Genomic DNA, 17,606 nt, shown 5'->3' on the forward strand with positions numbered 1-17,606 from the left:
TGACAATAATATTCCTAAGCTGCCAAATCATGGAAAGCAATGCACACTGTACTGCAATATTTCATGTATATTAGGAAGTCTGAGCTTCCCTTTCTTGTCATTTAACTGCATGGCTTCTAAATCCCCAGACTAATCACATTAATCCATTAAGCCAGCATTAGGTGACTTAACTCCAGGTAATATGCATTTTTCTCATGCAGCTCACATGTATCGCTGAGCCAGCTAGCTCTGTACGCCGCTCTTTGTCCGGCCGTTTGACACCGAGGGGTTGTACCCTGAACCCTGAATGATACCATTTACCACAAACCTCCCAAACAATGGCCCTCATTCACAAAAAGTCAAAATCAAGTTTAAAATCACTGGTATCATATACCAGTTGCACTCAGCCTTTAAGATAAAACAACCCTGCTGTAAAATGGACCGTTGTCAGATGAAGAGATAAACCCTAGGGCAATTATACTCGATGATGGACGCTAATATACACTTCATAAACAAAGAAAACATTTTAGTCATCTGTCTGTTATAACCTTTTAATCTGACAAATTAAATTATATCTCATACATTTACTTTTTAAATGTACTTGAGTCACTTTTTATCCAGGGAACAAAAGAGGTTTCACCGTGAAAAATTGGACCTAAAAACCTTCAAACATTCCGCCACTCATTGAGTGGGCTTGAGACAATTAAAAGTCTCTCTGACCGCAGAGAGATCTCTACAGTTCACACAAATAGTAAACCATTCAACCTACTGCAACAAAGACCAGCCACACTGAATCACACCATACATGCTCCAATTTGGTTAAATGACATGTAAATATATACCTTCAACAACAGAATAAACTTGCGCCTTTTTTTTTTTTTTTTTTGCTTTATGAGGAAATTTACATGTTAATTTTTAGGTTATATACATACCTGGCTTGATAATATACAGGTGTGCAATCTTCTGACCATAGGTTGTGTCCACCAGTTGGAACATATTATACCTGCTAATTTCTGTCTAACTCCCAACCCTCAGGTAGACTCTGAAATGGAGGGAGAGACAAAGTCATTTTATCTTTCACCGCTGAAGTGGAGAGATACCTAGTACAGGTGGTCACCAGTTCACCTGTTTACCTGTACAGGTGCCCCTGGGCTCTTTGTTTTAACAATAGCTATTACATGCTATAGGTGTGTACATAAAAAATGGCCAATAGATATAGCTTGACGCGTAAACATCATCTTTTTGAATCGCACAATACACAAAGCTTAGGTGAAGAGTCATAAAACAGTATTGAATTGATTCCTGTTGGATCAGTTATATGGCCGCACTGTGTGTTAGGATAATTGATTATTCATGAGATCCTGGTCCAAATTAACACCGTCAAAAAAATAAAAATCAGGATCAGGCAGGTAAATTGCATTAAAAATTCATTTCCCACAAATGATCAATTCTGCCTATCAGATGGTTACTTTGTAAATTCTCCACTAATTAGAACCTCAATGCTAGTGATGGACGCTCAGTGTTTTCTAGCTACCACAGTGTCTCCATAAGTGAGCCTTTTACTTACCTACCTGGCTGTACCACGGGGTAAGGTGGACCCTGAGTAAAAGTTGGTCCTCATGCCTTTGGGACTTGCACTGTATGAAGCCCAGACAGGAGATGAGAGCCCCACCCCACTCAGCAGACAATTGACATCAAGCGCAGACACGGGCTGCTGGGGACTGTCACTGCGTAGAATTAACAAAGTACATAAACTAGTAGATATATGCAAACAAATGTCATCCAAACATTTATCAGCCATGGAGATGGAGGGTTAATCCGGTGAACTGAATCAATCTACCTGCTGTATCAGAATTATAACATGTAGGGACTCCACTCTCCTATACATTATCTTGATGTATGCATTATTACACACAGCCTGCCAATGTGATCTATGCACCACTCAGGTGCAGATTGTTTATAAACATTTGATACATGGGTGTGACTTTCCATGGACATTTAATACACTTATCAAACATTTTGTTCTACATGAGGAGCTCATTAGAAATGCTATCAAGATTTTGACATTGTATTTATCCTTCAAATGAAGTGTCCTTTGTGCATTGGTTAAAAAGCTAACTTCCCTAGATTCTTTAAACCAAAACATATATATTGTAATGTGCTGTCGCATTAACCAGCTTCAGTGATATTCACCTGTGATGACACATTTCCCTGTGAAACAAAACAGCTGTGGTTGCCCGATTTCAAACTCAGTTTTATCCCTTTATAGACAATACATTTTACAGGGGTCATTTCCATACACTTCACATTGGTACATGTAAAACCAGACGATAACGATTAAAGCGTTTCTGCTTGCATACACTTATGCAAATTAATTTGCAACAATGCTTAATATTTCCTTCATTGCGCTTTCTTGGTTTTAATCACATTCATTGAGGATCGTTATTTTCCGTATGCGATTTGATATCAGTGATCTAGCTTGTATTGACAGGGACAACACCTGTATTTCTTATATGGACACCTGCCCAACTCAAGATCTGCTATAAACTATCACCACTATATCTATCATTTTTAGTCCTGGCACTCAAGATCGTATCTTTAATAATATTACAGAAAGCAAGAAAAGGATATCAAGGAAATGAAGAAAAAAATAAAAATTTCCTCTATGGAAGTATGAGTGACTTTTATAAGAAAAAAAAATTCTTTTGTAATTTCAAAATATAACATGTGCTAACCCTCTGATAAGTATAACAGTGATTTATATTACCTTTAAATTTGTTTATGCACTGAAGTAAATAAGCTTTTGTTCTGAGGACTAATATATATTATTCTGCATTCAATCTCTTTACAATAAACACACATTTTAAAATATTAAACATTCAAAAATTTCTTTTTCATAATATTTATTTTACCTGATATATATTGCATTATATACACACGTATATTAACTCCCAACACTTACTTTTCATTTGTTTCTTTAACAATCGGCCTCCTTCAAAATCAGTGGAAACAGGTGTGGGAAAGAACTCTCCACCAAAGAAAGCCCCGACAATGTCATACACAATCCCCAAACCACACACATGACCATCTATAAGTAAAAAGGGAACTGTTTGATGTTCAATATTACTTAAGTAATCGAATCACCCACTATGCGCTAAGGCACTTCCTGTAGTTCAATAATACAACGCTTATTAATTAGACTATAACTATTTAAAAGTCTTGACAATAAAATGAGATCAAATATTTGTTTATTCAGGTCTATCAAGACATTTTCTGCCGTATTGTCAGATTTCATGGGTCAGTTCTGTGGATTGGGCTCAATGAGAGGTGATTTCCACCTTAATCTATATTGGAGGATTAAGTTACGCATGCTGTCATAGCGCATAACGGAGAACAATGCATAAGGATCAGCAAGTGTTCTGTTTAAATCCATTCACTTCAAAATGAATTATGCAAGCCGGGTCTTGCACATTTAACATTTAATTAGCACATGTGGTTTATACAAAGGACTGTTATTGAAATAGAAGTTTACATATTAGGCAAAAATTAATATATCCATTAATTGATATCATCTATTCAATGCATCCTTTATCAATTTGAATTGAAAAGATGATATCATTTGTATCACCTGTTGAATCGATGGTATCGTTTAATGGCAAAACATTAAACCAAAACCTACCCTCCTACAACTCCATGCAAACAAAGAGTACTTGAATATCAGTTTGAGCTAATTCAAAGAATTCTTAACATCTTTCTGTCTAGTTCATCTTTATTCAAGAAACAAAACAGCTGTAGGTATTAGGTTTTAAACTCGGTGTTAATCTGTAAGATATGATTCTTAAAACTGGAGAGTGATTTTTTTATATACATGTATACGCATATTTTTTTTCACAGGCACCGTCCCTTCGTGTTCTCTGTAACTATTCAGCTAGCAACCTTGTTGTTGTAAATCTAACAAACTATACTCATAAATATTGTACTTTTTAAAATTACATCCATGTGTTAATGTACATTTTCATACATTCTAAGATCATTGAGAAAATAATAGATATTTCTCATTCTGTGTATTTTGAAAATGATTTATTTTAATATATTGTTTAAATAATGCATGTCCCTAGAGGGCCCTTGATTGGTAAATAAATATTAAATGATAAACTATATCTGGACTAAAGGACAGGCAAAATGTTTACCAAAGCTTCTCTTTACCAGTGGCAATAAAGACAAAAGGACAATGGAACCTTGACTGACCAAAAAAGAACAATTCAGGAACGGGGAGAAAAAATCAAAGATGTAAACGACCTGCACTCTGTTTTCACGCCAATCTGTTATTGTTATCAATGGAATTAATTGCCTATGTCCTTGTGTCATTTAACTGTGAAAACAATATTTGTAGCCCACACGATCAGAGTTTTTACCTACAGGGACGACCTCCTGAATTATTCAGACACCAACACTGCGTGTTGTTTGCTGGCACCAATGTGTTTGAACCGAACTTCAAAGTAACATATACATTTTAAAAAATGGAAATTTATTTAAACAAAAATCGTAAACATCAGATAGAGACATTGAAATTAAGATAAAGCTTCTAGTAGTGGTAAACATTTGAGTAGAGACTCACAATAAAGTTCTGAATGCTACGTACAAATCAACACTCAACTGACAAAGCTTGATGCAGAAAAAGGAAAGTACTGAATACTAAAGAAAAAATTTCATTGTTAACTTACTTATATCAACTACATTCAACACATAAGACCTGTTAGGAGAGGGTCCTCATCATACGTATTCACAGAAAAGGTCCTACATGCCTCATAGGAGCTGTCCTCAATCCTCATGCTGTATACTTCAAGGTCCTCATATTAGATGTCCTGTAAGCTTTGCTAATGCATGTCTGAAAAAAGAAATTCATATAGCATGTCTCACCATCAGGGTCCTCATACTGTTTCACCAAGAGGAAGGTCCTAAAATTACCAGTAGAGGCCTCACAAAAAGGCCCCATACTGGGCACTAACAGGAAATACTTCATTAAAACTAAATAAAATTCAAGAAAGGTATTTGAATTTAATGTCTTCAGAGGATAGATGTTCATATTGTTTACCTCATATGAGAAAGCCAATACAAGAAGCATCCTCATACTGCATGCCTTATAGGATACGGCCTCTTGGAGTGAAGGTGTTTTCTCTATGTTTCAGAAATCTATAGGTCCTCATACTGTTTACCTCATAGGACAGCTGTACACAAGCTGTACATCTCACAGGAAAGGTGATTTTATTGTTTAGACAGTCTTGTATAAACGATGTTCACAGTACATTTATGTGCCTCACAAATTTAGAGGACCTCATCCTGTATATCTCATAGGAGAGGTCAACATAGCACAAGTCTTCACGAAATCTCCACCATAGAGGTCCTCTGAGGAGGTCCTTTTCATACAGATTTCATCACAAGATACATTTTATCATGTCCTTTCATGCAGCCTCTTTCTTTTAGCTCCCTAAGATCTCCCATGTCAAGAAAAGACACTGAAAAAAGTTAATTAAGTGGATCATATGAAGTAAACTGTAATAAATAATGTAGAGAATGACATATGTACCAGTTATTAGTTGAAAGAGAATGTACAATAACATCTTTTCATACAAATACTGATTTAAAATAATAGAGAATCGGATGGTGCAGAGAGAATGATAGTGTTGATGATGACTTTATACAAGAATGTTGGGCATACAGGGTGTGACTTATTAAAGAGACAAAGTTTTTCATCACTAGACTTCAGAATTATTTTCAAAAGATTTTTTCATGTTGCTGACACAGTTGTAATCAGACCTTAAGAGGTCAACATATCTGGGGTGTCATCTGTGTAAAGGTCAAGGTAATCTCTCCAGAAATCACCAAGAGAAAGAAAAGACAAACACTGTATGCACCTACTGCACTGCATGCAAACTTCATCTGATTGAAAATTAATTGTCTTTTAAACACTGTTTTGAAACTCTAGCTCATTAAGTTGCAGTCAAAGAGACTTGATAAAATACCACACAGCGAGTAAAGAGCTTGACAGATTTTATCACACATCATTAGTCTTTGAATTCAATATTTAGATATACTGTCTCAAATGTCATCATAAAAATCTTTCAAACTTTTAAAAATAACTTTATATTTCAACCTGTAATTTTCAATCAATTTTCAAAGACTTTTCCATCAGTTTACAATTTGATATGTGTTCTTAATGAAAACAGAGGGACAAAAACATTTAAGAATACTGATACAAATATTTAGTCTGCTGTTGGTTTCTTTTGTACTATTTACCGTAATTCATGCAAATTAAGTTACCTGGTACATGAATTTTGATGTGAAAAATATCAATATCCTTGTTAAAATCTAGATACTATAAACATACATAACTTATACACTCACAAGTAAAATTTTGCATTATACTTTCTGCTTAATATTCATGATGAAATCTTGAGAAAGAATGCCCTAAATTTTGAGCGCTAACAGTAGTACATTTCCATGTATAAAAGGACAATAATTCTATCTATTAAATCATCCTTGATAAATTTTAAAAAACATTAATCCTCTTCCAGGTGTTGTGTGATGTACATCTGGGATGTACCCAGATGTTAAATTCACGAATATATGTTCGTATACACATGAATACATCCCTGTTTACATATGCAAAGAAACACAACTCCTTCAATCCTTGAAACTCAACATTCTAGATCTGTGCAACATAAAACTCCTACTTAAAAATAAAGGAAACGTGACAGAACTAGCTAGAACAGTATAAAAGTTTCTGGACGATCCCAGAGCTGTCCTATATCTCACTTTGATTAATTTTTAAACTTTAAACTATTCAACATTTATTCAGCACTTTTGTTTTCTAGCATCACCAATATGTACAAAATAATGTATATTGTGGCATTCAGTGTGAAAAATTTTCATGAAATTATACTTATTCATTACCATGTTTTTTCAACAGCAACATAAATTCCATACTGCAGCATTGGCACATTTTCCCTTGTCATAACATAGGGTTTGTCAGGGCAAAACAAATCAGGATTATTTTTTCTGGCTCACAATAAATACACCCATCATTACAAGCCACATGTTTTGTGTCTATTCTATTCTTCCCCATTTGTGGGAGTGGAATGAACACAAAACCCACGGCTTACAACATTGTCTTGCTATAACACCTAGATGGTTTGATTGGATTAATCACAGGCCCTAGAAAACTCTGGAAATTCAAAGAGCATAGGATTGTTTCTCAGCTTGGTTCACTGTGGTTTCTTCAAAACCTTTCAATTAAGTTGAATTTGAAAACTGGAATAGATTCTTTCAATAATTTTTGCTTTTTGGTAAAAAAAAAAGGTTTACCTTACATTATCTGACCAATCAAAATAAGTACATCTCTTTAATTACCTGTCAGAAGCCTGTAAGTAAATGTAAATACCCCCACCCATCCCCGCCAATGCCAGGTATGCACTATTTAAGCCTTACTGCAGTAATGCAATATACTCGTACCAAAAATCAATACTCTGATTTTTTATTCTAGCTTATTTGCAGATCTTGATGAATATGCATCGCAAGCTTCCTACAAATAGATGGGAAAGCATCTTTGGTCCGTGTCCTTATGAACATGATAATGTAATGCATATGCATCATTCATTTTGGCCGCGGATTGCGGTTAGGTATTCCGAACCCGATTCATAAATGGTCGAGTTCGATTAGAGAGTTCGAACACGAAACTGGTGCTGCAAGCACACATGATAGAGAAGTTAACTCTTTATGCTGTCATTTGAAATTCGCATGTTCGACACAATTGGGATTTTCATTTTAAAAATTTTATTTACTTACAGTGATGACAATAACCAATTTAAATCTATTGATTTGAAGATTTAGATCTTCTGAACTTTTCAAAACATAGATCTACAACCTACATGTACAATAGTATTTATAGACTGTACATTAAGTTTTGTTCAAATATTATTCACGAATTATACATGAAATTTATATTAACAATTTTTGGATATCATATGAAGGAAATGCTATTTGTGTTATAAAGCACTGGCGTCGGAAGCAAATTGAAAGTGGGGGGGGGGGGGGGGCTAGACTAATCCTCAGAAATATTGAGAAAAAAGTAATTCCCAAAATCATGGAAATCATAATTCGTGGGGGGGGGGGGGGGGGGGGGGGGGAGTAAACCTATACTTCCTAAAGAAAAAAAAACTTACTAACCCAAATTTTTTTCCTCCAAATCATGAAATTCCTAATCCGTGGGGGGGGGGGGGGGGGGCAGTATGCTTCTGAATCCAACTTCTCAATCTTTCAAGGTAAATTTAGGAACAATACTCTTTCCTGCGAGAAAAAGTGGGGGGGGGGCTAAACCCTCTATCATGCTATGTTTCTAATGGTTAGATATAACTTTGCAAAAAAGGTGGGGGGGGGCCAAGCCCCCCCTAGCCCCCCCGGTTCCGACGCCTATGTAAAGAATTAATGCAGAAGAACGCCATACTGGTGTGAAGTAGGAGTGAGGCAAGGATGTGTTATGTCTGGATTTCTGTTCATTATTGTGATAGATTGAATACCGCGGTGCACTATCAAAAGAGGACGAGGTATTCCATGGATATTTCTGTCCACTCAGTAGGGCATAGACCATGCCGACGACCTGTCTGATTACTTTTACTCAGGAGACGACTCCACTAAGACATTAAAATTACAAACAGATTAGTGTAACTCAGTATCGATGAGAGAATGGCAGCAGCCCTGCGCTGTTGGATGGTATTTCACTCTTCCTTGACCAAGACCACTTGTGTGTTTGTACCAAATGATGACACTCCACACGTGTTATACTAGTAACACTGCCATGAATTATTTGTAATCTTTGCCCATCCCATTTTAAAGTAAAAGGCAAACGCCTTATGTTTTATTATTCTTGTAAAGTCTTTAAATATTTGATTAAAGTCCAGCTTTTATACATGTATTCAATGATTACTTTTTTACTGAATTTTAAACATTTCAATGTCATTGAGAATTATCTTCACTTTATGAGTTATCTTCCGTGCTAGAAGGGGTATATACCTTATTATGTACCACTGTGTTCTAGTAAATAAGTATCTACAGCTTTGGATACCTTTATACGTGTGCTCCATAGACCTATCCATTCAATTCATGTGTACCCAGTTTTGATTTGTTGATAATGGTCTTCAAGCATATCAGTGATATTGTTAAAAAATAGTTAACGAGAGTTTCTCGGTAGCTTATCTGGTTTGTTTGGAACACACCAACACTTTGTAGATCTGCCAACCAGTAACAATTTTTAACTCAACACCAAAGACGCTATGGACATCCCGTTAGTTCTGGCTAAAAAGCTCTACGCCTCCAAGAAATATTCCACCTTCTTCATCTTTCGGATGTGGATAGGTTACGGATTCGACGCTGCTGAGTTCACGGCCGTCATTATACGTTACGGCTTTGTCTACGCCAGTGTGGAATGGATGTACGTCTTCTATGTGTATATGGGGTTACTGGCTCTGGTCGCTTTCATTATGACGGTGGTCTATAGAGTAAAACAAAACATATCGGACAAAAAGGTTCACTCCTGTTTGGCCTACTTCAAGCTGACTTCGACTGTTAATGCGGCCTTGATCTTCTTCCAATTGTATCTTCAAGGCCAGAGAGATGAGGTCGCCATTTTTCTGTTAGTGGTCACCGGAATTGACATGGGTTTGGATTTCTTGGAAATGGCCGCTGGTTGTGCCGCTTTGGGAGTTAACATGGTGTATCCTTTAGACGTCAAAAGTAAGAATTAGGATCGAACTTGCTCCATTTGGATATCCGAGTTTGCCTTACCCTTGCCATTTTGTCTTCGGTGCTGAAAACAAGAAAAGTTAAAAAGAAGCTTGTTGTGTATAAATCCAAACAAACACATAATATTCAATATTGACAAAAACAATCCAAAGATGTTTAAAAAAATGTTTTCATGGGTGCTGAACATTTTGGAATCAGACTTTTTAAATTGGAATTATCCATGTGATTTTATTTGCATTAATCTTTTTGGGATTTAAAGAGTGGCATGAGCTTCAAATTTTTGTCGGAATTTTTATATGGTAAAATCTAAGATTTACAACTTTTTAACATGCGCAAAGAACAAAAGTTTATAACATAGCTTTTTGAAAACTATATTTGAGGCACTAGATAATACACTGTCGTCCCCATGATGTTTATAATTGATTTTATTCAACATATTGTATGTATTAATGAACAACAGTTTTCCGTTGAAATTTACAGAAATGCAAGTGATTTTGATAAATATTACTTGTATATTTTTACAACTACATGTATACCAAAAACAACTAAAATATGCTTAATTCTTTATCTGCTTTTCACAATTTTAGACATCAAATGGTTTGATGTTACAATATATATATATATATATATATATATATATATATATATATATATATATATATATATATATATATATATATATATGTTCATCCTTGAAAAGTTTTATCATCTCAAATATTTAGATAAACATACATTTTTTTAATTTTGTTGTCACGTGTTTGTTTGTTTTTATAGAGATAAATATGTCCTCGAGTTTGAGGCTTTTTTATTAACATTTTGTCCGTCTGCTTGTTTGCCTCAACGTCGCCTTTTGGTATATAACAATATTATGAAATATAAAAGTAACATAAGTGAAATTCCATATTTGAGGGAAATGACACTATTTACAAGGTGCCACAGAATATCTAACTAAATAATCAGAGCAAACATGGACCTCTACAAAAATTGTAGGGTGAATCAGGTTCCATGGTGGCGTGAGCATCCTCTGCTGACCGGTCACACCAGTCGTGTGCTCTTTGTCGTAATCGCGAAAAACGGGAAAATCCGCAGATAATTCGGTGAATACTACATGTGGTAATTATGGCCTGGCCATAAGTATGTAAAATGTTGGTCACCATTTGACCTATATAGCAGAAGATTGTATTTGCTTACAAAATGAATACTTCAATTGAGACTGTTGATAATCTAGTTTGATCAACTTGTTTGTCACTAGCTTGCCTCGTTTTGAGAGACAAAAACTCCATATGCAGGAGATGAAGGTATGTTTCTACATAAGTAAGGAAAGTTGACGATAGAAAAATTGAAGTCATCACGTTTATCATAAAGTTGTTGTTTTTTTTGCTCTAGCAGTGAACTCTTCTTTTGGCCATTCAAAATATAAATTATCTAACACACTGATGAGATCTTTTTTTTAAATTTAACCACAAAAATATAAAAGCCATTACGTACTTATAAGTTAAAAAACATCTTATTTAGAATCATTCTTTGAACATTCTTCGAAGATATTTTTGTTGCAGTAACAAACAGGCATTTACTTTGAGCAGACTGGGTGGTCAGCAAATTATCCATCACATTTACCTTACATTTTTATCGGACTTCTTAAAATTCAGAAAATCTAACGCTACCAAAAATAACTTGGGTATGATCGAGTAATTTGAACTATAAAAATTGCGCAGGGTAAACCCAAGTTATAGTCTATAAGAATAAATAAGTTATGCGGGTTTTTTTGTTTGTTTGGTTGGTTCTTCTTGCCTTTGCAGTACGATTTTTTTTTCTGATTGAGATGATTGTTAAATATATAATTGATTCATAAGAATTATTCTGAGAGTTTTGAGTAAGTTTTAAAGAGTCTGGATGGTTAACAAATTAAATATCAGATCAGCCTTAAAATTATATAGAGATGATATTTTTGCCATTAGCTATTACTTATAAAAAGAAAATTACAAATAACTTATCTTTAAAATTTGAACATTCTCCTATATCTTTAAACAGAGCTTTGACTAAAGATGATAAATGTACACTCAAAATGGCCAGAACCATCTAGAATTTTTCAAAAGTTAAGCTAGATTCTTCCTATCAAATATAATTTACTTATTACTTTTAAAAAGCAAGCGTTGCTGTTCTTCTGTAAAAAGTTAAAACTATAAAATTAAGAATAAATCAACAGATACTAAACTTGTATTTATTGACGTCATAGAAAAGTTATCCTTAAGTTTGTCTGCAGTTTTATTGGCTTGCCAATCATAAGCAATTTTACAAAGGTTAATGTTTGTTACGGGCCGCCGGAAGGCGGTTCGTTATTTGATATACATTTAAATATTGTTACTGCGTTTCTGCGGGATAGTTCTTTTTTAATAGAATTAATATTATGCTTATTTTTATAAATTAAAAGTAAATTTGCATGTAGAAATATGTTTTATGCCTATTAAAAATATCACATATTTTTTGTTTTACTCGTACATATTAGATTGTCGTGTTTGGCGCGTTTTATCAAGACTAAAATCTATTCGGAAAATTTTAGTGTTCTTCATTCTTTTCAAAACAATGTATCGGGATCAGTATGCGGGACATACAAAAGACCTTAAATACTAAGGACCTGAATGTCATTAAATTTTATATAACTGATATATTTGACTTTTTATGTGCCGTGTCAAGTAAAATGACTTTGTGTTTATGTATTTATTATATTTCCATGTAAAATGTGGTAGAAAATACCATGAAATGACATCCATATCAATTATTTGCGCAAAAATATGACAGAAATGAAAATTTGAGTTGACTGAAAAACTAATCCATTTCTATTTTATCATGTGGTCCTGTAATGTGTTTTGTGGGTTCTAACCACGAATGATATTAATTTTTCTTAACGTTACTTTACGTTTAGTTTGATTATTATAATTAAATGAAAATCACTTCACTTTGATCACAAATATGATTGAATGATATAATAAATTTTCCTTTTAACCCTCTGTTAACCCCCTTTATTTGTCTGAAACTCTACGTTCCAGCAAGTGTGCTGAACCAAAGCCTCCCAGACCGCAGTCTGAAACCTAGTGCCTTAAATCACTCTCTTGGCTTTGTATTAACTACTAGTACAGTACCGAAGAATATATAAATCTCAAATGGTCCGTCTGCATTAATTTGAGACACCGCAAATGAGACCTATAATTCTTACCCGTAGAGCTCCTTTCGCTTCTGCAGCAATCCGCCAACTGAACCCCGTTCAATAGCGCGCCCGCCTTTTATAGCCTCTAAAAAAATCGCTTTCTGTCACGTGACTCGGGATCATCGTAACGTTTTATCTAATACCCAAACACAGAGGAAATTATCTGATTCAATGATATAATATTTACTACAATACCCACGCCTCCGAAACTTATGCGTCCCGCATATTGATTGAACTGGCGTGCTTTATACAAACTACATACATATTTTCCAAAAGTTATTAAGTTTATTCTTATAATTTACAAACATGTGTTTTAACCGAGTGTTATCTTACACTGGCAACTAAGATGATTAGTTAATTTTCATATTCAAATTCTTCTTCCTCTATGATCTCTTCCACGTTCTTGTCGTCTTTCACATAGCTGAAAGTTGTCTTGTGAAGTTTTCTCTTCTTGATTCTGGTTTGAGCAGCATGGCAAACATCTTCTGTTTAGGTGCTGGTTGAGCATTTTGAGGAGAAGTGGAATCGTTTTAGGGAAACGTTCTTATCGGGTAAGTTCAGAGGTACCCTTCTCTGAGGAGCAAATACCGGAACCGGTATTGTCGGCTTCCTTATTATCCTTCCTTTCTCTAAGGAACTGCTACATGTATTTTCTTCACCACCCTTCTCTTCTACCTTCTTGATCTCTTGTGGTACCTGACGCTCATTACCTTTCCCAGGCTCATCCACCTTACACTCTTCAACCACGTCTTCCTCTTCACTAGAATCAATACTACTGGAGCTTGAATCGCTTTCATTGATACTTCCCCAATTAGTTCTCCTGGGTCTTGCTCTAACCACTCTTTATCATCCTCGGTCTTCTTCTCCAGAACCTCCGCTGGGTGGAACTTCTTCTCATGACGCTGAAGGTAGGAACTCTTCTTAAAAAGTTTACCACATATCTTGCATGGAAACTTCCCTCCATTACACATCAGCAAGTGCTCCCGCCACTTATTGTCCTGAACTCCTTGTTCACACAATGGACACTTGTCCCTCGACTTTGCTTTGGTAATTTTAGTGTTTGGCATTTTCTGAAAATATATAAATAAAAACATGTTATTTGTTTTGTCTAGCTAGACTACAAATCATTTTTTTTTTGTTCAAACAATAAACAAAACAAGTTTTATAACTCATAGTCTTCCAACCATTTAGGCGGTCGACGAATTCGCTTTTGCTCAGTCCCTTCTACTAACTCTTGAACAGTATCTAACTCGTTTGTTTCACCCAGTTCGAACGTGTCTGTCTCTTCAGCTTTTAAGATAGATTCATCTCTTGCCTCGGGCGTATCACACTCAAAATTCAGAAGTTGCTCTCTTTTCTTTCGCATCCTATCACAGTGAATAATTTGTTTGTCTCCTTTTCTGCCACAAGCTACCGCATAAAGTACATCCGACCACTGTTCAAGCACCTCTAATGGTCCTCGCCAAAACGAGGTGAGTTTTGGAGAGCAACCAACAAGGAAAGTACACAAATACTTTATCTCCTTTCTTGAACTTTTCCCACGACATTTTCATGTCATGATATTTCTTTTGCCGATTCATGGCATCTTCTATATGCTGACGGACGACATTGTGTGCACGCTCAAGTCTCTCCCGTAAGATCCAGACCCACTCATTCGGAGTTTCTTCTTTCATGTGTTCAGGCATCTCATACTGCAAGTCTAAAGGTAATGTAGTCTCCCTTCCTAACATAAGCATATTCGGTGTGAATTGAGTAGACTTATGTTCTGCAGACCGGTAGGCCATCATGACATAAGGAATGTGTTCATCCCAGTCTGTCTGATTTTCCTGTACAAATGCACTGAGCATAGAAGTCAATGTCCGGTTGAATCTTTCAACCATACCATCCGACTGAGGATGGTAGGCGGTGGTTCGTGTTTTCTGGATATGAAACAGTCGACATACTTCCCTAAACAATTCGCTTTCAAACTGCCTCCCCTGATCTGAATGTATTATTCTAGGCGTTCCTAGCCTAACAAATACTTCTTCTACCATTATTTTTGCCACTGTTTTGGCTTCCATGTTTGGCATTGCGAACGCTTCCGTCCATTTCGTGAAGTAGTCTGAAACTACTAAGATGTATCTATTGCCCTTGGCAGTGATAGGTAATTCTCCCAGAATATCAGCTGCAATGCGGTCCATTGGCAAGCCTGATGGTACTAGTTGCATGGGTGCAATTTTCTTTTCATTTGGGTTTTTACGTTTGGTGCAAGTATCGCAGCCTGTTACATACTGTCTCACATCCTGCTGTAGACCAGGCCAATAATATCTTTGTCGAACCCTTGCTAATGTTTTATGTACGCTCAAATGTCCCGATGTTCTCTCATCATGGCAATATCTCAAAATGCTTCTTCTTCCAGATAGTGGTATCACTTGCTGCAGTATATCTTCTTTTGTCTCTAACACAGTCCACTTTCTACAAAGTATTTCATCCGTTATAGTAAGTCTATGCCACTGACACAACAATGATCGAAGAAAATAACCTTTACTTCGAACGTCGTCAAAAACGGGTCTTCTTTCACTTTCTAGCCATGACTTTACAAGTGTTATGTCTTTTTCATGTTCTCGCATTTCCAAAATTGACATTTTGCTTGTGTCTTCAGTCTCTTTCTGTTCGAACACTGCTCGTACCTGCGCTCTGGTTTCCTCAGATTTGCTAGAACAGTAGTCGTTTCCGCATTGTCTACACGGAATCCTACTTAGGGCATCTGCGTTTTTATGTAATCTTCCTGGCCTGTGTTGGATTTGTATCTCGTAGGTCGAAAGTGTCTCTATCCATCGTGCCAGCTGACCCTCTGCATCTTTTTTGTTCATTAACCACCTTAAAGAACTGTGGTCGGTTCTTACCAAGAAAGATTTGCCGTACAGATAGTGCCTAAAATATTTCACAAAATGCACTATAGCTAGTAACTCTTTTCGTGTTACACAATACTTGCGCTCATCCTTAGATAAACACCGACTTGCATAAAAGATGACTCGCTCATCTCCATCCTGTACTTGAGACAGTACAGCACCCATAGCCAAGTCACTAGCGTCCGTGTCTAGAATAAAAGGTTTCGTAAAATCCGGATGCGCTAACATTGGAGCTTTAACAAGTTTATCGCGCAAAACTTCAAATGCACTTTGGCACTCTTCTGACCATGTGAATTTATTGCCTTTCTGAGTTAAAGCATGAAGCGGTTTGGCAATGGTAGCAAAACTATGAACAAATTTTCTGTAGTAACTACAGAACCCTAAAAAGGACCTGAGCTCTGTGATGTTGCGTGGTTTAGGCCACTTGCGTATTGCTTCTGTTTTCTTTGGGTCAGTAGAGATCCCATGTTCCGAAACAACATGTCCTAGATATTCAACTGTTTGTGCAAATAATGTGCACTTTTTGGCCTTCAGCTTTAGCCCTGCAGCAGCCAACTTTTCAAATACCTTCGCCAGATTGTTGTTCATCTCCTCAAATGTCTTTGCATACTCAATTATATCGTCCAAGTATATGAGACAGATATCCCATTGCAGTCCCGCCAACGTGGTTTCCATTAACCTTTCAAACGTTGCTGGGGCATTGCAGAGCCCAAATGGCATTACGTTGAAATGATACAACCCATTCCGAGTTAAAAATGCCGTTTTAGCTTTATCATTTTGTTCCATTTCAATTTGCCAGTACCCTGAATGTAAGTCAAGAGTTGAGAACCATTTACAACCCGCAAGCTGGTCTAAAGTATCGTCTATACGTGGCAATGGATAGGCGTCCTTTTCTGTGATAGCATTTAAACGCCTGTAGTCCACACAGAATTGCGTCGAGCCATCCTTTTTCTTAACTAACACAACTCTAGACGACCAGGGGCAGTTGGACGGTTCTATAACTCCATGCTTTAGCATATCTTTAACATGTTTCTCTACTTCAGCATTCATATGCTCAGGAAGTCTCCTCGGAACTTCCCTTGTTGGCTTGTTTTCACCCGTGTCAATTGTATGCTTAGCTAAGCCAGTTCGTCCAAGATCGTCGTCAGACTTGGTAAATAAATTTGCATGCCTACCTAAAAGTGACTTCACAATTTTTGATTGCTGTTTGCTCAAATTGGAACACGTTTTCTTGAACAGAGCTTGCAAATGTTCCGGCAACATATCTGTATTCTCCAAGGTTCCAAGTTCTCCGTCAATCACATCTGCTATTGAAGACAGTTGCCCAATTGTTGTTCCTGTTCGAATCATCATATCTTTATCTGAAGGATTCAACAATCTAATTGGAATGGTCTGACCACCTTTCACTAAAATACGGCCAACCATACCTCTATCTGAATTCAGAAATGTTTCAGACGGCTCCACAATGCCAACATCAAAATCCATTCGATCACCGTCTGGCACTATTACTTTTCCTGTCGCAATAATCTCGGACCGTGATGGCAAGGAGATAGTGTCTGAAGCTACGATTCTAAAACAACCTATTCTGCCTTTGAATTCTAGCGCATGAGTTTCACCTCCCAGTATTAGACTTTTATCACTTAGACTAATAACGCCTATATTAGCCGTCAAGCAATCTAAGCCCAGGACAGCCTCTACTCTCATGTCTGCAACAATCACATTCTGAAAAATTA

The 17,606-nt window shown here is 36.2% G+C and overlaps 1 protein-coding gene and 1 long non-coding RNA gene across 8 annotated transcripts in view; both read right to left on the reverse strand.

Moving 5' to 3' along the window:
• The window catches only part of LOC128186487 (titin-like), a 44,785-nt gene extending 39,969 nt beyond the window's left edge, over positions 1–4,816 (reverse strand). The window contains exons 1-4 of one of the 7 annotated variants that reach the window (XM_052856267.1): positions 4,704–4,816; positions 2,942–3,067; positions 1,547–1,706; positions 912–1,021 (exon numbers count right to left, since the gene is read on the reverse strand). The gene's annotated coding sequence lies outside the window, so the exon portion shown is untranslated. Of the gene's footprint in view, positions 1–911; positions 1,022–1,546; positions 1,707–2,941; positions 3,131–4,703 lie in introns of those variants that run through there. The other 6 variants (XM_052856268.1, XM_052856266.1, XM_052856271.1 and 3 more) reach the window with 6 other exon arrangements.
• Positions 4,817–4,841: 25 nt separating this feature from the next.
• Positions 4,842–7,789, reverse strand: LOC128186488 (uncharacterized). The gene is made up of 3 exons (XR_008243956.1): positions 7,492–7,789; positions 5,075–5,495; positions 4,842–4,867 (listed from the first exon to the last, which is right to left on the reverse strand). It is a non-coding gene; the product is annotated as an uncharacterized LOC128186488 (long non-coding RNA).
• Between the last annotated feature and the right edge of the window lie 9,817 nt (positions 7,790–17,606).

The sequence above is a fragment of the Crassostrea angulata genome, chromosome 6 (genome assembly GCF_025612915.1).
Source record: "Crassostrea angulata isolate pt1a10 chromosome 6, ASM2561291v2, whole genome shotgun sequence".
Taxonomy (NCBI): Eukaryota; Metazoa; Mollusca; class Bivalvia; order Ostreida; family Ostreidae; genus Magallana; species Magallana angulata.